Source organism: Dromaius novaehollandiae, chromosome W (assembly GCF_036370855.1).
Source record: "Dromaius novaehollandiae isolate bDroNov1 chromosome W, bDroNov1.hap1, whole genome shotgun sequence".
Classification (NCBI taxonomy): domain Eukaryota; kingdom Metazoa; phylum Chordata; class Aves; order Casuariiformes; family Dromaiidae; genus Dromaius; species Dromaius novaehollandiae.
Genome location: NC_088130.1, coordinates 34,527,776 through 34,554,512, shown reverse-complemented (window position 1 = coordinate 34,554,512; position 26,737 = coordinate 34,527,776). Strand labels below are relative to the sequence as shown.

The window sequence follows — 26,737 nt, the reverse complement described above, 5'->3', positions numbered from 1 at the left end:
CCTGAGAGGGCAGAAATGCCGTAAGCCATTTTTCTTTTGTAAATCAAGCTAAAGATGTATTTAGTGCAAACAACCATTCTGTTCTTCTCTTAGAGTATTAAGATGTTGCAATTGTTTATGGTCAATTGTACTAGGATGCTGTTGTTGCTGAAAGAGCAATTTGTTTAGATTTGGATAACGGTTTCCACTTTTAAACATTTGTTTGTTTATGGCTTTGCTTTCTGAAATTCCTTAAGTGATCTCTTAACCATATTTAATTGAACCAAAGATTTCTCCATGGAGCAGCAACACTTACATAACTCAGAGCAATGTGAACACTTGCAAAAAGAGGGCATGCAATTTTGCACAATCCCAGTGTAACATTTACATGCCGACAATTTTGGGAGCCTTCTTTAATTAACACTTTGCAAAGAGGTAACCAACCATTTAATTATTGAAAAGGACTGTAGGCAAAATATTCTGAAGATTACTTGTGAGTCCCGTTCAAAAAATATGCAACTTTTCATGCTCTTCTGTGAGTTTAGAGATTCAATATCAGAATAAATGAAGTAGGATGAAAAAGGAAGGGTAGTTTACCATATGTACCATGCAATGTGGTGGCAAGATGCACATTGTCTATATGTCTTAACATAGAAAAAAAGCCCAATATATCCTTACAGATACTATAATAAACTCTCCAAAATTTGTTGGTCTCCATAGGATGCATAGAACTAATTTTGTAAGTGTTGTTACGTGGTTCCCTTACAGTGGCAAGCAGTATATAAAGGAAAGCTGTGATTCTTAATAGTAAAGAAGCAACAGCAGGTAGGTGTTCTTTAAATGTGGGAACAGATATTGCAGCAAACGGGGCGATGTATGCTGTGCAAACATGTGCAGGTACCAAACATGCCGGTTACAACCTGAAGGCAGGTGCTGAGCTATAGAGGCCGCCTTTTGTAGGAAGAGCCCACAGCTTGAATAGAGAGAAGAGACAAATAAAAAGGATTCCAGTAGTAGTGTGAACTACTGTAGTATGAACTAGAGGCCCAAGTGCGCCTCTGGTTATTAGACATGGATTTAGTCCGGAGGTCTATTATGCATGTGCAAAGTCTTGAGTTTGGCAGTACTCTGGGCAAATAATACATCTGTCATGTATCGTCTATGGAATTAGGCCTGTGGTGACAATTATATCCAATAGGTGTATGTTTTGCCTACTGCAATTGTATATAATCTCATAAACCATCTATTAATATTAACACAGGACAACAGCAGAAGGTTCTGTAAGGTTTTACTGATATATTGAACTTGGACAGTATTTATTCCCTGATGTTAAACCATTCTTGAATTTGCCAGTATTCTCAGCATACAGAAGACAAGTTACTAAGTTACTTAGTCCCTCTATTTGTTTCCGCCTGTGTTCTGTTAGAGGTATAATTCATTCTAAAAATACTTCTTAATTAAGAGATGATTGTATCATTTGAATCTGAGAATATTTTAAAGGCTCAATGGAAAAACCCAAGTCAAGAAGTCACAGCAGAAGACGTGCTTGCAGCTCTGCTGGTGATTCCCCAGGGAGCCCCTCAGCAAGGGGCGGAAAGGGCTGCGGAGGCCCTGGTGGAAGCTACTTGTTTTTCCAAGCTAATGGCAATGCAACAGGTGAGAGAATCTTGTTGGGCTGACTCCTGTCTTTAATTATTGTATTTTGTTTTTATTGTCGTCAGTGAGTTATAGGTTTTTCTGTGCAGACTTTGTTCGATGAGCGGTTTTGTAAGGAGGTGGATGTTCCTTATCCACTCTTTGTATGGAAAGAGAAGACAGATACTGTGTGGTTGTTAGAAGGCTGAAGGACATCAGGAAAGGCTTTTAGGAAAGGATCAGACTGAAGCTGTCATTGGGCTTTTGTGTTTTTCTTTTGAGCAGAACTTATGTGTATACAAACTATATGACACAGTTTTTGTATTGTCTTCAGTATAGTATAAATTTTTTATGCTGCTCAATTTTTTATGAACTTTCCTCATTTTCAAATGAGTGTTTCAGCTCTGGCTTAAAAAACCCTATATCTAATTATAAAGAGAAGGCTCTCTATCATTAATGCCAATTTTACACTGGTCATTTGCAGAGATACCTTTTATTTCTCTTAAATGTCTTATGCAAAGCATGATTGCTGTTTAGATTTTTTGTGGATGTGCGGGTACTGTTAGATATGCATAGAGGCTACATAGCTCATTGTGTTAATTTCAGTGCTTAGAGAATAAATTGATAGAAAATTGAAATTCTTAAAAATGGAATCTAGATCTTTATAACAAAAAAAAAAACAGTTCAAAATGTTATTACGATTTTGATAACATTAATAATCCAGAAGCTATCAATACTTATAGCTAGCAATTTTTTTTCAGAGTTAACATCATCAGAGCTTTTTGGTATGCCAAGGCATTTCAATGTCGTGCTTGAGTGCTGGACTGAATGAGACCATCAGTTATTTACACAGTCAGTCACAGTAGAGACCATTGGATTAGTCAGATTTCATGGCAGCTCTGTGATTTATTTTAAGAGTCCTTTTGGTAATTTAACCTGTGACTGGTGAATTTTGTTACAGGACTCAGTACTGGAATAATATTCACTGTAATTTTGATTCTGAGTGATCTGAACAACATTTAAATAGTAAAAGGTACTAACAATTTGGTTAAAATATTTCATTTAAAATAGAATTCAGAGATCCTAACAATCTTGGGCATCCTTTTATTTGTGCTTTACAAATATTCTGAAAAAATATTTTTAGTAGATTTTTATGCATGACTTTTGGAAATAGAAGTGTGCCTTCTGACAAATGGATTTTACTGCTCATTATTTTCAGTTCTACCTGAAGCTAAAGAAGCAAATTATGCGTATGAGCCTAGACTAAGAAATGCATATAATACTGTTTATAAGGATCAATTAATACAAAAACATGTAATTGTGCTCATAGTCTAATCAGAAACATCTTGAGAAACTTGATCTGTAAGGGTGCTTGTATTTGTCAAGTTGCTTTGCTTATCTTACAATTACTGTTGTGTAAGGATCCTATTAAAAGCATTACATCTTTTATATAGATGGAGGCAAAAAGATGTCTCTCTAAATTTTGTGAACAATATTTGAACTCCACAGACTTCAGAAAATTGGACTATAAGTTTAAAAATCAAAAAGTTCATAATGAAACTCAGACTGAGATTGAAGGGCATTCACTGAGGGTATTGAAGCACCATGAAGTACAGTAAATTGCATAATATGTTGTGATGGAGAAAGGGAGGTATAAACAAAGATGGAAAGATCAGTGTGTTCTCTTGTTTTTTGAGCTTTAATAGCTCTTATGGTGAGTGGTCAGGTCTAAGTTTTAGCAATGAAGTCATGCTCAGACAGACAAAGTGCCATAAAGATGTCTCTCTATATTAACCATAACAGTATCATGAACTCTCCCATGTAATTGTTAGGAGATTAATATTTATCTAATTGAAAATAGTGATCTGTGGGCTCTTGTAAAGCTTATAAGGGGTCTGCAAATAGTAAATAAGAAAAGTAAGCATATTGCAAATAGGCTTATGTTTGCTAATCAGAAGTACCTTGCTTCCACAGAATCGAAAAAGAATGCAAATCACTGATTAAGTCATTTGGATGGATTGATTTCTTCATCAGAATGACTTGTAGTTCTCTCAGTTCTGAGAAATTAAGAAAGGAAATCATAGTGTCAAACTGTTTGGATTCAGTAGCTCTAGATAATTCTTTAAAATACTGTTTTCTTCTCTTGTCAAACAATCCATCTACATGGTATTTTTATATACACCATGAATGGATTACTTCACTGACTGGCATTATGTTGAGTTCCTCCCTGTTCTCTCAACCTTATTTTGCATGGACCTATCCAATTTTTGAAGTACCTTCTGTTGGTACACTTCTGTATTTGTGCGTGTGTGTGTTGCCTGATGTTCTCATGGAAGAAAACAAGTTGGTAGCAATCTGAGAAGAGGTTACTGAAAATGTAAATTTTTGAAGATCAGTCTAAATTGTCATGTGATAGTAGTTAATGCTGACTCTTGGATCTGTTCCATTTACAGCCAAAGAGACGAATGCTTTCTATTTGGGTTCTTAGTTGTTCTCTTAAACTACTGCTAGCCAGTCTATAGTTTTTGAAGTAAATATATGATGAGAATTTTTTTTTTTTGCATAGTCTGTAGTCACCAGCTACATAACCACAGGACTTAGTCTGCAAAAAAAATTTACTTTCTTTGTGTGTTAATCTCGTATTTCCTTGGACCCTTGCTTAGAAGGGTAATCACAAAGGTGCTTGAATAAGTAATGTAAAAACAGAAGCAGTTCCTTAAAGCTATTTCCACAAAATGGAAGGACCGAAAACCTGAAATTCAGGAGGGACTAAAGTTAGAATATTGTTTCATTAACTTTGGAGAAAACAATCTTTTTTTCTGAATACTAACAATAACTAATTCTGATTTTCAGGCACCTATATTTGGAGTTTTTTTAGTTAAATAGTCCATTAAAATCTATGGGCCTGGTACAGACAACTGTATTGTTTTAAGCTTCACTTCAAGAAAATTCTGAGACATTTAAGATATGCTGAAAAGTAAGCACTGTTTCCGAATAAGTGCATCCTGGAATTAATTTTCCAAATTTGTAACTCAAAACATTTTTATAGATTGTCTCAAACTCATTGTTCTTAGATTGCTGTAAAATATGCTTTGCTGTAATTTCTTGCAAGAATGTTTTTCCTGTGAGAAGTTTTGTCTTCCTTCCTTTGCAATCTGATAATTATTTTCAGATGTCAAAATAAATGTGACTGATTAGGCATATCCTCAAATTTTTGTCCTCCAACTAGATAAACCAGAGACATGTTGCTGTTGATGAATCAATACATATCTGAAAGCTAGTCTAGCACTGTTGGTGAAACATGGCCATGATCATGTGTCTGCAAGGGTTGTATTGAGATACCCACTAGATTTATTCTGTACCTTCTTCAAAATAAAAACATGATAAATAAACATAGCAGTACATGTGAATAATGAAGACCACCTGTGACTTGGGTATTGTTTTTTGCACTTGCATTTGCAAGGTTATAAATATGCTATAGAAAGGACTCCGTTATTTCGCTGTATATTCCTTGCCAGATATGGTTGGCTACTTGCATATAGTTATTAAATGCTAATGAAACCCCCGCACACACACGCAACCTATTACAGGACACAGTGCTCTATTACGAAAGAGAAACAGTAGGGAAAATAAGAATTCCAGTAAGATTCTGAAAAAACATTCTTGACAGCATTCTTCTTTATTTCTCCACATCATAGCTGCAAATAACTCCTTTTCTGACAGAAGGAAGAATATTGAGAAAGATTTAAATGTTTCTTTTAGTGTCACAAGCAATTTTATGCTTTTTGATTTGGAAATAACTGGTAATACTGAGGGCAGAACTGGAAAATAGCAGATACTCTGTAAGGTGCTCTCAGTCTGTCGATATACTCAGTGATTCCAAGCTAGTTCCCAAAGAAGAGGTAAGGACATTTTAAAAGGTTTTCTGTCCAACCTTCAGTAGATGTCAGGACTTTTCTATTCATTTTATGAAGTCAGACAGACTTACAGTATAATGCTGTAGAGAGAAGATATTCACTAATATGCAGATATTAATACAGAAATACATTAATTCAGAATTAATACAGAAATACAGAAATTTATTAATACAGAAAGCCAAAAAGCATTGTTTGAAAGTATAGTCTTACTCAATTCCTTTTCCATTTCAGATTTTAGTGCAATTTTGCTCTCAAACAGTAAGCTGTGCTCCTGAGCCAATTTTTTTTTATTTAGACACAAGTGACAATTCTTCAATGTTTTGTTAAGTTACATATAAATAAAATCTAACATCAATAATATAATATTCAGCTCAGTAACTGTATATATTATCAAACATACTCTATGAAATTCAAAATTTAGTTTTCATGCCTGTATTTCTACGAAATTCAAAATTTAGTGTTCATGCCTGTGTTTTTAGATATGGTGAGAAGAAGGAAACATTCCTCATGGAGGAGGAAGGGTGGGTGGGTCAAAATTTTGTAGTTTTGAAAAGTCATTGATACATACAGTTGATGGAAATCATAAAATGGGTCTTATCTTTTTCTCATAATGTAAAAAATGAAAAACCTTTAATCAGCTGTCACATTTACAAAAATAGCTTTATTTCAGCAAACTAAAATAGACAAGATTGTATTTAAACCAAGAATGTAAGATTTCCAAAGCATCTTTATGAATGAGATGCTTTCTTCCAAAACAGTACATTTTCAGCAGTTTTTGGTAGTCCCTTTTTATAAAATTTAGGTGGACATTTTTCTTCTCCTTGAGAGTAAGACTTTTATGAGGGCCTTGTCTTGTAACTTTTTGCTTCTCCAGCACTTGTTTTATCTGTCTGTTTTATTGGTTCTCTGGTAGGACATCTCTTGGCTTGGCCTAACGTTCCTCTGTGTTTCTTCACCAGACGTTTAGAAGGTGTATTGAATCTCTGTTATAGGCAGGAATCTTTCAGTCTGGTTTGCTCAACAGCTGGATCAGGTTTCTTCAGGGCTGGAGACAAACATCATTCCAAAAGATAAATATTTTTCACAATTAAAGACAAAATGGTTTCTTTTAAGAGCTTCTTAGGAATAAACTGAAGTTTTCAAACTGCAAATCATTCATGTCTTTCTCTAAAGCAGTTTCCAGTGCAGACAAAAGAACGTTAGTTTTAATTTCCACAATAAAATAACTTTAAGATGGTGAGAACACTTCTGCATATTGACAGAAGAAAGTTAAATCATATCATGTGTCTGCATATATCTCACCCATAGCCTGACGTAATTTGAGTAACCAAGTTGGTATCTGTAAGTAGTTTATTTGGTATTGGAGGGTGGATCTGACTTAGATTAAAACAAAACAAAACAAAACATTAAGTAGCATAGGACTTTAAAGGATAGCCTTCCCAGGCTTTGTATTACTCCATTTCTTAACACAACGTTTCCTTCTCAAACCTCAGAATTCTAAACAGAAATTAATTTGGAAAAGCTGTATGAAATGTTTGTCTGTCTTGTGCTTAATGATAAAGATTTTATAACAGCATTCCCATTTGCTGCTTCACCTCTGGGAGAGCTCGCTGCATGAACTGGGAGCTCGCTGTGGTTATCTTGTAAAATGGGAGCTGACAAACTACCTGGACAAAGCAGATAGGCAGGAAATAAATGGGGTGAGTCAGACATAACCCACATTTTAAAGAGAAATACTCATCAGATTATCTACGTGCAGACTTCCTACGAGTTAAAAGCAGCCAAAAATAAACCTGAAGAAAATCGTCTGTCTACTTTTAGTGAAGGATTTTACTGGCAGAATATTGTAATAGTGAAGTCAGGAGGAGCAGGCAGAAACAGCAGCAGTTGGTGGTGAGAGAGGATGAGCTGAATGCTGATAAAGGGCTGATGAAAATTTTGTGCATTTACCCTCAGCCCAGAAGCTTCAGTCTCCCAAGATAGGCAGCTGAACAAAACAATGATGTAACTGCATATGTGTTGGTACAGTTTGGGTATTTTTATAGAAGAGGGAAGGTGAGGAGGTGTACTGTGCGTTACCCTGTTTAGCTTCAGAAGAAAACTGTCATGGCTTTCGGATTAGGCAGATGTGATTAAAAAGCAGCCAAGAGCTGTTCCAAAGAGAATTTCTTCTGATGACATGAAATTATCTCTGTGGTGTTGTAATATACTCATTTTTTTTTTAATTTCATGAAATCAGGAAAATTTTTGAACTGTAAAACAAGGTGTAGACATTTATGGTGGAAGCAATTAGTTATTGTGACTGGCTTATAGCAAAACGCCTCTTCCCCCCTCCCCTCCCCCCCAAAGTTTCAGTATTACTAAACTGGATACAGAAAAACACAGTCAAACTTAGACAGTAGAGAAAGGGAGAAGAGGGGGGGAAGTGTTTTGGTTTTCAGTTAAGTGGAAAATGGATTGTTTAGTTGCTGCTTTTTCAGATGGGAATTTATGCAGACAGATGGAGACCTACCACTTAATGATGATAGGTTTGATAGCCAGAATAGATCAAAGGAGGATATCTAATCACTGGGTGAAGTTTTTTACTTTTTACATTTTATATATATAATATATATAAAAAATATGTTTGTGTGTGTGTGTGTATATTGGGGTTTTTTTGCAGGGACAGCAAACATCTAACAACCTGGCAAGCTCAAAGTCTCTAGAACAGTAGATTAACTTGTGGTATCTCAGGGAATGCCACAGTCTAGGGATAAGATCATTTTTCCAACTAATTAGGTTATAATTTAGATTAGGAAATAAAAATAACAAAAAGAGGAAAGAATGTGCATAGTGCTGATTGCTTTCAGTGCTAAGACAAACCAAATGAATAATTGCTTTCATCCATCCAAATTCAGTCAGCGTTCTCTCTGTTCATAGAGAGTCTCTGGCTTTCCAAAGAAGAAACGAGCTTCTTCCAAAAACCCCCTTTGCTAAGCAGTTTTATCCATTTTGGAGACAACCAAGTAGGAGTGGAAAAAGTATCAGCGGCAGTCTGGTCATCAAAACAGAGTTCGGTAGGAATGGCAGATCTGTTCTTAAGTACAGGTGGAGCTAAGTAACCATGTATTTAGAAGCTCGCAACAGGAGTCCAGTTGTTCAGCGAACTGGATGTGTGATGGCTGCTCCCACCGAGCAGGTTGTGCTGACTGCCCACGGCAGGGCCAGCAGCCCTTCCGCAGGGCCCAGGGCTGCCGTTGCTGTTATTAGAGAATCTGAGCCAAGAATGCCTACAGTATCAAACAGTGAGTGTTTTCTTGGGAAGTCTTGTACGAACAGCTATAAGCCAGGCTCTCTCCCTCTATTTCTAATAGCAGATGGGTTAGAAAAGAACTGCTTAGTTTTTCTTTAATTGTTTGTAACATGCTAAATACAAATAAGCCTATACTTTTTTTTTTTTCCTTGGTTCCCTATCCACTTGGTACTTCTCTGGTAATATTGGACCCTTATAGGGCAACTTGACCCTCTCTCTGAAACTCTCCTAATTTGGAGCATAGTTCTGTTGTGAATTTCTTTCTTTAGATTCCAGAAAGTGCTAATGCTATTGGGGTAGATGAAAGCTTTATTCTAATTATACCTGAGTCTTAGGCCATCAGACTTGCGAAAAGAACTAATTAAAGGCACTATTAGTGCCAGGTTTTTACCTTTTCAATTGTGATAAAATTAATGAAAGTTTTATAAATGTTCAGGCAGCCACATGCATTATGAAGCAGAAATGCTTATTGTGTTGTAGAAACACTTTGGTTCTTGTCAGTGTAGCTCCTAGAAATGTCAAGCCTTACTGAAGTTGGTATGGTTTCTGCTATTGACTTTGAGACCAAGATAACATTCATTGAATTTTTAGGTACTTCTTTGTTACCTAACACATTTGCATGTTACTGGTCATCATGAACTAGAAAAAAATTTATGTAGCTGATTAATGGTGTCTAAGAGATGAAATGCTCTGTCTTTTTTACTATTAATTGCTAGGCTCAGGAAAAATACTCCGAGCTGAATTCATCTTTGCATGCATTGGATGAAGGTAGATGTTACACTATACTGTTTTCAGAGCCAGTTTTGTATTGTTTGGTTTCTTGTGTCTGATCAAACTCATCAGGGAAACCACGAAAGAGGTTGTTTATTCTTCTCCCTGTGATGAGGTTTCTCTCCTTTTTGTGAAGCACTGGTGCTCTTACTTAAAATTAAAGCTCTCGAGTAATGGCACTACAACCAAGAATAATGTAAAAAAAAAATTTTTTTTTGTCTAAAGCCAATTCCCTCTTAAATTCTGCAGCCAGTCTTTTATTCTTGGGATATAACAGGCACTGGTTAAATACAGAATCTGACAGAATACTGAGCATATTCTTTATGCTTAGCAAATAACTCTGTACAATATTAACTAATACTCTCATTCTGGCTTTTTCTCCTAGAAACTAGGATTCCTTATGTAGCTTTTGGCTCTCATTTGTCCTTCTGAAATTCAAAATGGAGGTTGGATTCTTTCCATTTGTTTTCTCTGACTTTGGGGAGAATTTTCCAGCTATGTAGAGAAGGCAGCTTCTGAGAATGGAAACAGGAACCTCTGCACAGAAACTCTGATACTGAGAAACAAAGCACCATTTGTGATTTATGGGTTTAATACTTTTAACACTTAAAATAATGAAAAATGTTCTTCATGTCTTATATAAGCTTTGTGTTAAGGTCTGGGGGCTTTATTTTCATTGTACTTTCTTAGAGTGTTTAAAAACCTATGAGTTTGGAAGACCAAGTTCTTCAGTCCCCAGAAAATCTGTTACAGAATATTACTGACTGCTCATGGAGTGTTTGCTAGATATTAATTCAAGAGAGTGCTTTTAATGGTTTCATTGAATATCCACTAAAACCGATGGAAAGTCTTCTGTGAACTGAGGCTTAAAAAAGTCTTTGTGCTGCACTACTTTGCTTACAGGTACATCCTGTTTAAACTGCAAATGTGTTCCCTGGCTATTTAGCTGGGCAGCTGGCTTGCAGGCTAAGAACTTTTCAAAAAATTGTTTAGGTCCTATCAAAACGCCCTCAAAACAATGTTCTGTTTCCTCTGGGAATTCTTAATTCCCGACTTTGCATTCTGAATGTGTAGTGGAAGAATCAGAAATGTAAATGTAGCTGGGTGGGTAATCTAGTTCCAGTATCACTGTAGTGTACCATAGATGTATAAATTCAAATATATGCAGATTGTTCAGCTTGGAAAAGAGGAGACTGAATGGGAATGTGATAGAAGTTTACAGGACTTTACATGTGGTGCAAAGGTGAGTAGGGCATGGTCTTTCACTTTTTTCCCAACAGAAGTAGTATTTGAATTAAGTTGTCAGGCATCAGTTTTAAAACATATGGAAAGATGCGTCTTCAGAGACTGGGTATTTAAACTATAAAATTCATTGCCAAAAGATACTGTGGAGGCCAAAAATATTCAGAAAGGAATCATAAAATACTGGATGGAGGACAGAGTTATCTGATTTGGATATATGCATACAAAAGGGTTTGGATGCAACTTTTAAATGAAAGAAGTCCCCAAACCAATTTTTAGAATTTGGGAGGATTTACAACGTTAAGAATTATTCTCTATGCGCTGTGAATTTTATCCTCTTTCTATAAAATATAATAAATAAAATAAACTTTTTTGAATCCAACTTCAGTATGGGATGCATAAAGGCATTTACACTGTAAATAATGATGATTCTAATGGCTTCTAGATAAATGCTCCAAAAACTGAACTCATTTTCCATAGAAGTATTTACTCCTCCAAGTTAAATGCACATGACCAATCTTCAAGGGGATACAACAAGCCTGCCAGTTTCCAGGAGAATGTGGTGGCAGTTCTGTTTCACTGCTGCAAGGTTAGAGTGATTTTTTTTGTGATATTTCCAGCAGGACAAACTAAAAAGCCAGCTGGAAAATACTGATAAGCATTACATAAAAGATTTTAAAATGCCACACTTTGCAATCCATTCCAATCCCAATTAGCAGCAATCTTTCACCCTCGTGTTTGAAATAATCCCTTCATGCATATACTGGATTCTGCATGCACATTCATACTCTTAAAAATTGTTTAAACAATGTAGAAAGCACATAACACTGTATGGTGTTCACAAGGAAAATGAAGATTTTTTTCCTCTTTAAAAGATACTATTCTCAGATAAAAGTCTCCTTAACATGCAATAAGAACTCCAATATTTTCCTATAATAATTATAAGAAAAATAAAAGAAATGCACTTTGGTGCTGTGAGCTATGTTTTTAGTCAACACCATTAAAAAAGCAGTAGGCGAGTAATTAAGAATGTGGCTTTCATTTTCTTTTCATTTTTGATCCAAGTATGTCCATAAGATTGTATATGTATGCCACATACATGTTCTTAAAAATATTAATGTTTAATCTGGATGATACTCATTGAAATGGGAATAAAAGCCAGTTTGTGCTTAAAATACTGTAACTATTGATCACTCATTGAAGACTTATTTTAGAACATGACTTCAAGTTTAACTGTAACTCGGCACTGAAAGATCTAAAGTGAAGTGTGAAAGTTTTCTATGGTTTTAAATTAGTATAGGTTTTGCTTATGAATATTTAATGCGATATTTAATATGATATTTAAGCTGACTAGATCCAAGTGATGCCTTCACTCCAGAAAGCCCTTTATGATCGTATGCACATATAGATACCTAAGCATATTAAATATTTGGGTTTCTTAAAGTGCTGACCACAATATCCTGTATTCTATGTGAAACTGTCTGTCATGAGCTTGCTCTCTAGCGTATGTTCATTAACTTTCCCTTTTCCGTTCCTTGAAGGTGGTATTCTTATATAAATCTTACAGCACAAGCTTCAGAGCCTGCTCTGAAGGGCTTTCTAACTGCTTTTAAAACTGCTGTGCATATGCAAGATGCAGTTGATGCATTGACTCCCTCAAAGAGTCAGTGGCATGAAGGTAAGAAATTTCCTCGTTCAACTTAAAACAGTAAGAAAGGAGAAATGGCTTTTTTTAATTGTCCCTAAGTCTACAGAAACAAGGCATCTCTGTTTAAAAAAAAAAAAAAAAAGAAGATATATATATATATATATATATATATAGCTTAGTGTGTATTGCTTTTCAATGCCATTTCTTTTACTAATGCCAAATTTAAATTTTTAGGTTTGAATGACTTCCTCTTTTCTTTATGTAATATATTCTAGTAAATTTAAATGACCATGAAATTAAGAAACCACTAACACCAACTAAAGGACAAGGTATTAAGGCTTATCACCACCCAGGGTGGTTTCAGCATTTCTTGCAAATCAAAATGCTCGAATGGCATTCTGATAGAGATATGATGTCTCAGGAAAGCTACCTATTTGATGCAAAAACTGATATAGGAAGTCCTTGGACTTAAACTGTGCAAGATGTCAGACTTCAATGGTCAGTTCTGGCCTTAAATCTAAGAGAACGTTTGAAATTTTAATTACATTTAAACTTTATCTGTGTAGTTCTGCCATTTTTCCTTTATGTTCACTTAGTCAATAGATCATTGTCACTGGTGCAAATTTACAACCTGGTGCCAAATTTGACATCTGTGTGAGCAGCTTAGCGCGAGGGAGCATGAGAACGAGAGGGAGAACAAGTAAGCAGTAAAAGAATATTGGTTAGCACGAAGCAGTGCATCTGGCTAAGCAAAGTTTCTCAGTGGTCAATAGCAGGACAGGATAGAGGAAGGATGTGGGGGAGCAGGGGGAGACAGTGAAATACTTTCGCAGATGTTGAGCAGGAGTTCCTTTCAAACATGAGAGAAAACATGAAATGGCCTTTATGGTGTAGGCTACACATGCTGTGTCAGACAGGTGTTTTATATACACTTAATTTGTTTCAAAAACATTCTGCATAACCAAGGCAAGACAACAACACTTATTTTTGCAACGGCCTGCTTTGGGGTCTATAAAAGCCCCGGACTGGAAGACAAGAGGTATGAGATGTTGTCTCAGCACTGCTTTTGCCTTAGCAGGTTACTGAAAAATCTAGTTGTTTTATGCCTTGACTTATAACTGTTTTGTAAAGCAGAGTAATAATCATCTAATTAAGCTTTTAAATGCAAAATTTTATCATCACTGCTACTGCATAGGTAACTGAAGGAATTATGCATTTTATACAGTAAACTCAATAAGTGCTTGCGGATTGTATTACTGTTATTTTTGGTTAAATAGTAGCAAGTGTATTGGCTGATTTCTTATTATGTTTCAAAATTCTCCCATAAGTCTTCAATTATCTGAGCTGGAACCTATTAAATACATTTTGGAAAATCCCTCAGGCATGAATAATTGTATTTGTTTTTTAATCTTTTCATCTCTAGGTTTGAGATCAGACTGCTGGGAAAGAAAACAGCAAAAAAAAACCTCAGGTTGACTCAACATATACAGCTGTTTATTTTTTTGAATTCATTTATTTTACAACAGAAAAAAAAACCACTACAAAACCTAGGCAACAAATACTTGCTTTGGAGCACATTCTGGGTGTAAGGTTAGATCTTTTGCTTAAGGTAAGTCCCCTTTGCCTTACTTCCCAGGTGCAAAGTAATTTTAAAGCTCTCTAGAAGAATCTTCCCAGATCTCTAAGCCAGTGCATTTGCCAGCTGACATTACTTAGTGATCTATTTTTGCCTTAAGCTGCGTAACTCTTGACCAGCTCTAAGATGCTGTGTAGGTAAGCCAGTTTAGAGATCCACTTCTGACTTTACCAGAAGTTTAATCTCTCCCCAGTCAATACAGTTAATTTTTTTTCTTACAAAATTAGACTTAAAGGCATAAAATAGAAATACGTTTCTCAGGTTTGTGCCTTTTACAGAAACTAAATACTAGTAGTTACTGGTTTGCTTGACAAAAGTGAGTATGTTGATATGTCTGTAGTTTAATCTGAAGAGGGACAAGTGTTGCCCTGATACAGAGTTGAGATATGTTCAGGACATGCAGTGGACTTGCAGACTGGAAACATTTTGAAGTCTACTAATTAGGACCTTGCCTTAGCATCTTGACTGGAAGATGACCGGTCGTCTTAGCATCTTAAACCAGAATGCAAATGTGTTTGCTGCTAATAGTTACTGAGAAAATGGTAATGATGTCTGCTGATGACACAAACTAGATATGAATGCCAAACATACTAGTAACTGATTATAACTTGCAGGCAAGTCTGTTCCATCAAAAGATAAATATCTTACTCCTTTCCTACCATGACAACATAGTTGGGTATAAAGAAAACCAAAGAGTGCATATGAAAAAAAATTTCATGAATACATACATTAAAAATAACAAGTTAAAACAATGGAGAAGGAATATGAATTACACTGTCCTGCAATTGTTTTCATTGCTTCAATTTTTCTACATGAAATCTTGTTTAAAAATGTTCAGTGCGGTATTCTTAGCAGACTTTAATTGGTAGAATGATTAAATTGATCAAACCCTTTGATAAAAGTGCTTCTTAAAGGTTTTCACACTTCTGTTGTCCAACATTGTTCCTAAAAGTTAGCAGCTACCTCATGCCTTTTTTGTAAGTGTTCTCAGGTGACTGTTGTCATTATGTTTCAATGAAGTATAATAAAACACCGTATCATATAAGTCTGCATCTCACATGCAGTGTATCAGATGTCTGTGTCTAAATCTGAACAACTTTTAAAAAATGGCTAAATGTAGAATTTTACTATTTTTGGGTCAAATCTGGAAATTCTTAGCCTATTTCGAGGCCAGTGGAAATTTACTTGATCACAAAAAGTATTAAGAACCAAAGAACAGGGTGTTTTTGTCCTTTAGCTTTTTACCTCACACCTTTTTATAACAGGTGGTAAGTTAAACTTCTGCTTTGGGACTGTGTGGCCATATTTCATAAATGGCTATACTGTACAAAGGTATAAAGACTATAGTTTTGAAGCCCATTGTTGAATGAGAATCTGTTTTTGCTTTTCCAAATAAGTGGAGGATTTGCCATGAAGGCTTGTATTTGTTTGGCAGGCACAAACATAAGCCGATTTGGAACTTGGTTTGGTAAATCTTTCACTTTAGAATTTTATTTGACATTAGATACTTCACATCTGATGGTATTCTGAAAATGGTGGTGACATTACAATATTCAGCACACAAACATTTTGTCCATATATTAAGATGAGTTACTTATTCCACACTATTACAAGCAAGACTGCAGTTGAAACTGCCTGAAAGTGGTGTATTTAAGAAGAGGAGCATTGCTTTAGTTTGAGTCAAGGCCAGAAGTGTTTGTCTAGTACTATGAAAGAGTGGTACGTCCAAATTTTCTATGAAGGTCTTGGGTTGCCCTGTAAATATCACCCATAGATTAATAGGTAGTAAAAAAACAGCAGGCAGTGAGGTGAAATGAACACCAGTATGGAGAATCTAGATAAAATATGTTGCTTTATAGAAAGGTTGTTCAAATGTCATAGTAATATGCTGTTTAAAAAAAACAAAAACAAAGAAACCCCAAACCATCAAATCATGAGTGTGTGAGAATGTTCTAATAAATCATTGTCCTGTATGGTTGGATTAGACACACAGGGTCAGGTTTGTCTATGTAATATGCTGTGGTATTGAAATTTATGAATGTGCTTCAAACTTGAAAATAGCAAGCTGTAGCTTCACATGCATCTTTGTTAGAAATGACAACAGACAAAGGACTAGAGATGTAGGAAATACTCCAGAGCTATTAATCTCAATTCCTATTCTGTTCTAACCTCTCATCTCTGTCTTTTCTTATACTGGAACCCAGCTTTGAAAAATTCTGTTATGCCCATAGCATGCCCATAGTATGCCCTTCATTATGCCTGTAGGCATGTACGTTGTTTTGACTCACTAATCGTCTTGATTTTCAGTCATCATTGTAGAGGGAGAATATATATATTGCCCTTGATTTTCTAAATTTGTATGAAGGTTTGAAAGCCTGAGATAAAATAGTCTTTTGGGCTGGATTCTTGAGTGTTTTAAGTACAGGCTCAGGTGTAGCTGAGGGAGGGAGATAAGGCAGGGTGGGTTCTGTATCCCCCCTGAAACTGAGTATGAGCCAAAAATAACTCCTTGGCCGAGAAAGTTGTGTAGTGTATACTCAAGCTGCTAAGTATCAGTATCTCTTCTAGTAGTAAGGAATAAGGGAACCTATTATGCCTGTCACCTCTACTTTCTGACAGTGTCAGTATTGCTTTGTTCATGTGTGTATAGTACTTGATTTTATTTGGCTCTCCATCATAGCTGAATGATTCGTACAGCTGCTGTGCAATGTAGTGTAACTGATTGGAAATTAGAACATTTAAACCATGTTTTCTTTCCATCCTAGCAACACTTGTTCTTTTTGGCTTTGTTTTCCATCTCTGATTTTTTTTAACTATTTCTTTGCAGCATTGTATGTAGTCTCTGTTAGCAAAAATATATAAAAGTATGCCCCCAATACATTTAAATACGAACGTAAAAGCTATATTTATCAGGAAGGCTTTGTGATCTGAATCTGTGAACTCATGGAAATTTACAGTGTCTGTCATGCAAGCCAAACGGATTACTGTTGGTTGCCAAATTCAAAGCCCGTGTTTATATTTGCAAAGAATTGGCTCACATACACTTTCTTTCCTGCTGCAGAATGGGTGTGTGTATACATATGTCTTGTACCACTGGAAGATCAGGCTGGGTTGCTGAGTGAATCTTCTTGAGCAGATTCAGTTAGTTTTCTCTTGTCACAGCAGAGGAGGTTGAGGACCACAATGCTGGTATCTTCCAGCTGTAGCGGACAGATGAGTGAACTTTTGCCTTAAACATTTCTTGGTACATAAGGTGCAAGCAAACCATAACCCCGAACAAGCCATCTGTTCCCAGTGGAAACAGGACTGAGCTGCTGCGACCCCTGAAATGGTCTCCCTGCGACCACCCGGGACACACCGAGCCTGCGCTGAACCAGGGCACGATCGGACAGAGACTTTGGGACCTGGACTGCAAATTACTGCTGCTTAGCACAACTTTTATAAAACTTGCTTAGCATGAGTAGCTAAATTTGCTGAAGCCTTAGGCCGCACTCCGTAGTTCAGTGAGAAAGGGCCCCAGAGCTGGAGCAGACTGGAATAAGGGAGTTACCAGCAGTTTGCATTCCTGTGCACTGCTGAAACAGTGCTAATTGCTGGAGTTACCACCTCTTTGTCAGGACCTTGAGAGACAACGGCGGGACCCGAGGAATGCAGACACACCTGTCAGCAGAAACGGCAACAGTAAACGGCCTACCTAGGGACAGTGATGAGACCCAGTAAGGAGCAGGAGACCCCAGACCCAAATATTACTATTGGTCTGAACTACCACGTGAGGGGTGGGAAACTTAATTTGAAAAAACTGTAATTGCCCAGGGATTTCTTTGTTTGGGGTCCCTCTTCGGAGGCACCCAGCTTGAGCTGTAATTCGAACGGAGTCAGCAGAACATCATTGCCCTCGGAGTGGTGGTAGCTAGCTTCTTCTCTCCTTTTCCAACTTTCTCTATCTTTTCCCCTTACCCTTCTTCCCCTCTTCCCTTCGCCTCCTCTTTGCCTTTCCCCACCTTTTCGCTCCACTTTGTGGAAAATAAAGTTAAAAGGTTGTATGATATTTGACTGGTTTTATCGTCTTACTCTCGTCCTTGGGATCATAACGAAACCCTCCTGATATTGGATCAGGACACCCACGTACTGGAAATTGCAGTTTCTTCTTCCTTGACCATGAGTAACCTACAAGTGCCATCACTGTAATTGTTGGTAACTGTTCAATAGATGCTACTGTGTTTGAGCTGTACCAAACAGGCTTCTCATTACTGAGCTGAGACAAGCATCAATAGCCAGTGGCTGCTGCCACTTTTTTAAGATATATGGTGTGTATAGCGGGACTGACAGAAGCCACCTGCAGGGTTCAGGGCTATATGCATTGCCTGTCCAGTAGTGGTTCTGCCATAATGAAGGCAGTAGGAAGGTTAGTAGAAAGATCAGATCTGGTTAATTGTAGAGACAGTTAACATGACATGAACACTCCCTGGTAGGATTTTGCGAACATTAACATTCAGCCATTTGGATTAGAAAAGGGGTATTGTTATTCCTATTTTGCGCACAGTCATAAAAAAGCTTAGTGATTTGCCCATGCTCAACCTCAAGTGTCCCCTGCACCTAGTTTTCTTTTAGTGAGTAGAGCAGATCTGACCAAAGCATGGCATATAGGTGTTCCAAGGGTGTCTCACAGGCCTTTGCCTGACATGCCAGTGTGGGGAAGTGTGCACGACAGGGAAAGGGGTCATGGGAAGCCATGTGAGGCACAGGAGAAGTCCTTCCAGTACTGCTGTGCAGCAGTGCCAGCTTTTTTTTCTGCATATGCCAGGCACAGCTTGTAGATGGCTCAGAGAATAGGATTAGCAGCTGCATCTGAGATCACTGAGTTTTCAAGAGTGCCGCAAAAGCATGAAACATGAACTTGAGTTGCACTAACGGGTTCTGCCTCCAAGTCTCTGTGGTACTGCAAGTGCCTTGCTGACACAGATGCTGGTCACCCAGGTCAGAACCTGGAAGTTGTGGGGCTTACAGGTTGTTAAGGTTTGCTAATGTGTGGGGGCTATGGGGCCTGTCCAGGCTTGGGAGACAGAGTAGGAGATTGGCAGGTGGGAAGGGGAAAAGGTATGGACGTGGTATTGGCCAGAGGTGGAGGTAATAAGAAAGAAGGGATGCAGATGACTCTGCGAAATGTTGATAATAGGTTTTGAAGGTGTTGAGCACCAGTTGAAAGTAAGTCCTCACCATGCTTCCTATCCTGGTTTCAATGATCTTTTGCCTCCTGCCTGCTAGTCTGTGACCCAACGATCATCATTTCATAGAAGTTGTTTGGGCATTTGGTAAAATGGGAAACAGTTGCTTTGATCATACTGGAGCTGAGACCACTGATGACAGAACTGTGCCATCTGGAGAAAATTCCTGTAAATTGCATAGCTTTGAAAGAACAGATGGTGCAGGTCAAAGTCAAGTGCATTAGGAAAGCATTCCTCTCCCTCCTTCTCCACCAATGGAAAAGGATAAATCCATTCTAGGGTAAAGGAAGTAAAGATCCTTCAAATCTACCTTGTGTGAAATTCTGTGCAGGAGAGAAAAATAAATAATTTGTTTTGAAAATCAAAAGGGAAAAAGAATGCCCACTCAAACATCACATGTTAAAAAATAAAAGCACAGAACTACCATTGTATACTGTTAGAAGCCTTGAACTCTTCGGAAGATGCTGTTCCTGTAGTCTTGTTCTAACATCAAATCCAAGGTACAACAAGGAAAATTGTGTGCATTTCTACTACATAAAGCTGTGTGCACTTGCACAGCTGCCAAATAGTAAATCTGTAAGTGGGAAAAATGATGTTTCTGATGGACATACTGACCTAGACTTGTACAGAGCAGAGATTAGAAGAACAGAATTATGTAATTTGGGATGGGCCGCTGAAAGACACCTGTCAGCTCCCCTATCCAAAGCAAGGCCAACTTAGATCAGGGTGCTCAGCAGCTTGGCAAGTAGGAGTTTTGAATGTCTCCAGGGATGGAAATTTCACATGTGTGGTTGTCCAGAGAAGACAACTTTGTATTTTACCAGTATTCATTTTTGAAGTAGAAAATGTTGATTGCCAAGTACATGCGTAGCTAGTGATGACGCTCTGTTGGGACTGCTCTGACCTACCCTTTTTTACATTCCGTGACAAGAGCTAATGGACTAAAAGCACACCATCATAGTAGCAGAAACTTAGACATCTACTAGGCAGGAATCAGTTAATGCTTTCAGTATTTGTGACATAATTTCTACAGTTTGGGGGTGGATTTTCAGCTCTCTTAAAAATTAGTGACTGCTGTATAGGGACACTGTTGATTTTCAATAGAGAAGGAATCCTCTGCTAGCATGCCAAATTGTCAGTCAGTTATTCTAGATAAATGATGGACCACATGCTGCAAAGAACCAGGTGATCCACAGGAGCTTAGATTTAAAGCTTTCCTGACACATTCCAAGCACTGTCAAAGCTTCTGTTGATTTATGTTTTTATACTTTAATGCGACAATGGCGCTTATAAATCTTCACTTTTCCTGTTGCTGTTGGAATGTGTGTTGCAATTTAGCTTGCTGTGTGCTTTCTGTTAAGGTGATGAGGCCCTGTCAAGGCTTGGAAGGGAATTCTCTCTTTGGAGCAGTCGCTCAGTTACTATGGAAAACAAGGTGACAAAGCAACCAGTGAAATGGAAACCCTACAAGCTGAAATGGATCAAGCCTTAGAAAACCTTTGGAGCTTAAGAAAGGAGAGGAGAGAGAAGAAAGCATTCCTTATTTTATACAGCCTGAAGGAGGAAGCGTAGAAGGAGCAGCAATAAAAGGCATGGATAAAATTTCAAAAGATAAGCCAATGGCTGGGCCAGCATTCATATGCCTCTGCTCAGACAGATCCCTTCATCCAAATCTATTTCTGTGGCAGCTGAAACTTCTATCTCCTCAGCTTCCAAGCTGCAGGGGAAGTGCTCTGAGAAGCTGGGCAGTCAGCACAAGAATGAGAGTCCACACAGGTGCAAAAGCATTAAGACCATTACAAGGCCACCATGGCAGATCAGTCAGTGTTTATTATTATTCCCTTTGTATATGTTCTGGACTTTTTTTTATAGCATTTTATAGGAAAAATCAGGGCCTAATCCCTCTAAGTGCTGACAAAAACTTGAGTACCGTCCCAAAGGGGTTCACGGTTCTCAGCACCTTCAAGATAGCATTGAGATCTTAGACTGAGTGTGATTCCACGTTCCCTTGTGCCCATGACTACAACTGAAGTCAGTGATCTTTGGATCAAATTCTTTGTGCTTATGCCAAGATGGGCAAAATCAGAGATAGTGACAACAAGCTAGTGTATAATCAGAATGAGTAGCTTTTGAAAAGATTGTTGCTTTTGAAAAGATTGTTACTTTTGGAAGACCATGGAACTTTGTCACACAGGATGTCAGTGTTTCTTCACAGATGCATTTTCATTCTTTTTTGAGGGTTATTCTAGAAAGTCTTTAGAAAACTGCAACACTGAGTTTGTTTCATAACATAATGTGTATAAGGCTCTCCTGTGGATCACTCTGTAACTGATGTGTATAAATTTTTCTTTGACTTGACATCTCTGCTGAAGGGAAATCTCTTTAGACTTCCATGCTTATTGGAACGATGAAAAGCTTGAATGCCCAGAATCACTAATACGCAGAATAAAGAAAGAATTGTATTTAAAATGTTTACTGATAGCAAATAATTTAAAATGTCCTGATGTATTCAGAGTGACAGAAAAAATAAATCAGAATTGAGTGAGCAGTGTTTTTTCAATATATGTAAAATCTGACATCTTTTTTTGCTTATCACTTTTTTGTTAAAATTGTAAACATTACAAAGTTTTATTGTCTGCATTTTTTCTGTCTTTCTGTGAAATGATATATTTTCAATTAAAAGATTGAATATGTCATTGTCACTTGGAAAGACTGTCCCTTTCTGTCTGATCACACAGTAAGGTGGAAGGTGCCTTTAGAATACATGCCTTTTCTAGATGCCTGGATGCTGAACTGCCTGAACACAGACATACAATGGCAAAAATATATTTGCTTTTGTCATTTTGCTGTGTTCTGCCAAAAGAAAATGTCATTTAATGATTATACTAATGACTTAAAGAGACTAGCTGTGAAGTTCAAATGTGATTAATTGGATAATATTCAAGTGTCCTTCTTTTGACAGTCCTTTGGTGTCAGTCATTTCAGAACAGCAAGAATGGAGACAGAACATAGCTTATGAGCTATGTTTCACATTCCGTTGTTTAACTCTAGTTCTTTATAGACTGGCAAATATCTACACTGTCTGTGTAGAATTTTGAGAGTTGGCAAACAATCCCCTTACTGATTTTGTGAAGGTGAATTTGAACTCTTTTATGCTTTGTCTTTTCCTCTTCTTAAGTTAGACAGTACAAAGGATGAACTTAGAAGAACCATTAGGGTGACTGAAATAGTCGTTGCTTCTGCATCCAGAAGTTTTCAATGTGTAAAAGGACTGAAAAGGAAATGCGTGTGGAAGGAATGCCTGTGGAAGGGATGGGAAAACTCATTAGACCCTTCAAAGTCAGCTGGGCCTGCTTATTGTCAAATTTAGCAAAAATGGGCTGCAGCCTGTGATTTCTGCCCACTTTGAAGATTTAGAACAATATCTCTGTTGAATCAAATACCTCTTACCATCTGCATAGACTTGTATGAAGCCTGATGTCAAGGCTGTATCTTTGCCAAGTTTGCTGTCCTACAGTCGATGTCAAAGGTAGATGCTCATCTGAAAGTGCTTATTTATACAGATTATTTGCCACAGAACAAGCCTAGTCACTTCAGTGAGGGCACTACACATTTATGAAATTGAACTCATTTTGTTGCTTAATAAAAATATTGGATCCTGAATTAAGGAAAAAATAGGCAGTCAGCTGTGTTAGATAGTTATTGAAGGCTTTGCAGAATCAGAATGAATTCAGTGTCCTTTATTTACATTGGGAATTTTTTAATCTTCATTTGAAAGTCTAGGTACCACCTTTTTTATATAAAGCAAATGCTGACAAATACAGAAAAAAAATCCTAAAATCTGGATAGGAAGAAGGGGAATGTGCTCACAAAAAGCCTAATTAAAAAACAACAAAAAAAAAAAACCTGTCCTGTTCACAATTCTGTCTTCAACTGCACATTTCATTATTGTAATTTTCCAGTTAAGTAGGTAAGAATTGTTGGTTTAAACCATAATAGACTGCAAGTTGGTAAATACCTGATCTGTATGTACAAACGCAGCGCACACAGTAAACAGGTATTTTCAAAGATACTTTTTGAAGGATGTAAGCCTTTTTTTTTTTTTCCCCCTTCTTCTGTGCACAGACTTGCTTGATGTGGCAATGGTAGGAAAGCAGAACCATTTTCTCTGTCCTGTCTTCATTTCCGAAGGGGGGGGGGGGAAGAAAAAAGAAAAACAGGGTTTGGGAAAAGTGTGAATGGAAGAAATTACTGTGCTCAAGATAAATCAAAGGGTTTCTGTACAGGATTAAATGATGCAAGCTGCCTAAGTATGGCAAAGCCTTTTTAGCCCATGTTTCACTTTCATGACTGATGAATTATGTACCTCACATGGAACATGTGTTCAGAAGCTTTCATCAAACTCTGCACAAGCAGGATACAGACATTGAAGAAGCAGGTACAATTCTTCCCTTTTTAGATCATTTCTCAGCTTTAAACAGCTGTTGAAAACTGAGATTTGGTAAAGAGTATGTGAAGGAGATGGGGTAAAAGGGGGTGGGCAGGGAAGAAGAGAACAGCAGTTCTGGAGATGCTTCCCTTTATGATGAGAGCAGTTTCCTTTTCCCAATTGCAATTTTAGTCATTAGATTAAATTTAATAAAGCCTTGACAGTATATGTGGAAAAATGAGGATTACATCAGTACTTTTGTTTGGGCACAAGCAGCAAGAACACTAGCCAGATGGGAGGAGGGAGAGAGGTTTCTTGCCTTTCTTCTTTTGGAAGGGAAAAAATAATCTCATAGTGAGATGAGAAAGAAAGATTCTGGTTGTGCAAAGCACTACTGTACTTCAAGATCACACATAAATTAGGAGTGTTTCATCAGTACAGAAGTAACAGATCCAGACACTAAATAAAGGAGTACCAACAAAGGAAGATTTTGGAACAGCTTTAGGAACAGCTTGCTTTGGAACAGGGATCACATCTCCCAATACACTTGACTGTCATAGCTGTTCTGACAGGATTCCATAGGGTTACTGGCAGTAGTTTTTTAAAGCTGCAAATTAATAATTTGACTTTTACAATAGCCAAACTTCATTCAGTTTAATCAACTCATGCAAAAGACGGAACCCAACCATGAAATGAAACAAAGAAAAAACGACCATATTTCTCTGGCTTGATTTCATGATAGACTTCCTTGTGTTTTCTGCTTTGGAAGGTGGGAACTGCAGCAGGAAGGTGAATGCTGGCAGTGGTGAGAGTGTGGTTTGTCACTGATTTGCTTCTAAGGTGATTTTGGCCTTAGTCACGAGCAGATGTAGGACTGAGATTCATTAGGATATTTGAAGTCAATTTTCCTGTCAGTTCAGAGGGGGGGGAATGTAATCACTATGCCAGCAGCTCTCACTTAATTTCTAAAAAGATTTGATCCCTTAAATTCTGTTGGTTAGCTGTGAATAATTTATGAGCCTCGTTTATTCTGTGCTTTCTCATGTAAATAGCCATCCGCCCACTGTTTCCTCTGAATTGCATTTTAACTAGGTTATTCTTGTTCTTTCTAATTTATTGAACTAGCATGGAATATATTTATATAGAATTAGTCATTCAACTACTTCCTTGATGAAAAACATAGCTGCTGTAATTTTATTAGGAGTTTTAATCAGGGAAAAAAAGAATGACCTTTTTAAAAGCTGTGGAGCTAGTTTTATTCATTGGTGTCTTTGTAAGATTACAAATCATTTTGATTTAATTAAGCTATATATTGGAAATGTGTTTGATAACTTTATTTTATAAAACCTTAAAAGCACAATTAATAAATTAATTTTCAAAACATAAAAATGGTTTTCTTTGAAAGAATTTTGTTGCAAAGCTTAGCATCCGTGTGACAGGAAAATAAACTGGATTTTCCTTTTGAATCATATGTTTTCTTTGAAGTCACTCCAGAAATGATATTCACTCTTCAGTCATGTTAATAGTCTGATATAAGGCTTCTTATGGAAAAGAATTGAAATTCATTGTAATTACTCACATTCTAACAATCTCCTTTGTAGAGCACCCAAAATTCTGGCTTATGAAGATAGCTCTTATCAAGGAGCAGTATGAATTTCAAGAAATGAAAGAATGAATTTCAGTGTGAAATGCTACATTGTTAACTCCTTTATTGTTCCTAACTTCTGAAAGCCTGTGCTCAGGTCACAGTATCTATAGCTGAGGTGAAATGGCAAAAAGGAAAAACTTTGTTCCATGGCTTGTTTGCATTCCCATATTCTCCTAGTGCAGTTAGGAGCCTGTCTCAACGGTTCATAGTATTTATTTAGCTAAGAGGTTAAATTCTCCAACTGTCTTATCGTCATGCATCCCAAATTCTTCCTTCATGTCTGAACAGAAGATACCTGTCTACAAAGCTTTCCCCCTGATAGTCATAAACTGTAAGTATGGCATCCTGTAAAAACAAATAAGTCCAGCCAAACAACTTCTCCCAAGTCAAATGAACAGACCACAAAAAGGTTTTGGAGAAGTAATCCTTCCTTTGTAAGTCACCAATATTTCCATAGATTAAATTTAAATTTTACAATCAGTAATCTTCAGTCAGAGGCTCAGCATGGAAAACTTCAGTCCTGAGAGACGATGTCAAAGAGAGTTATCATAGTGTGAAAATAATTGGGTGAAGTGTAAATGGAAATAATAATTTTAATTACAGTGTTCACTACCAGCACCTGCTGTAAAGAATCATAACCTTTCATCATAACCCTTCTGGTCAAGACTGTTCATCAGAGATGGACCAGTATGTTTTCAAAATAACATATTTCATTCTTGCAGCCAGTCACAATAATTAACAATGATGCTGATGAAACTGACAAGTGAATAAGTAACATCTGTCAAGGAAGTTTAGCAACACCAGGGAAAAGAAATAACCCCTCCCTCCTTCTGTTTCCACCCTCCATTTTTGGCAGGACCTTCCCCACCTTCTTTTCTTTCTGCAGTTTGCCTGGGCGGGAGGGCAGTAACAGTCTGAAATGCAGATGTTGGCACTTCAAAGGGCTCTACCTAATGCAGAGCACTGGAGGTGAATTTTGCTCTAAGTTGCTATTGCTAGACAACATCCAAATGGCTAATCACAATATATTTTGCTAGTAACGAATGGAGAAAAATATCCACAAATGTAATAAATGAATAAACCAATTTTCTCTGTATCATATTCAACAGGAAGAAATAATGAGACCAGTCAAAAACCTTGTTCAAAAAATACAAAGGAGAAGAGCTGTTCACTGAGGTACACAACTGCTATCTTTCTTATTAGTGTCTATGAAACTGATAGAATATGTATCTGTGAATATGAACTGTTCAAATTAAGATTAGTCTAAAACACTGTTGTCCCCTATCCCTGACACTGCTAAGATCTAATAGACAAC

At 37.1% G+C, this 26,737-nt stretch overlaps 2 long non-coding RNA genes across 6 annotated transcripts in view; both read left to right on the top strand.

Annotated features, from left to right (window-relative positions):
• The window catches only part of LOC112980283 (uncharacterized), a 490,482-nt gene that overhangs the window by 73,755 nt on the left and 389,990 nt on the right, over positions 1–26,737 (top strand). The gene's annotated exons all lie outside the window — the stretch shown is intronic.
• Positions 9,399–15,177, top strand: LOC135324243 (uncharacterized). Its single transcript, XR_010385607.1, has 2 exons — positions 9,399–12,514; positions 13,908–15,177. It is a non-coding gene; the product is annotated as an uncharacterized LOC135324243 (long non-coding RNA).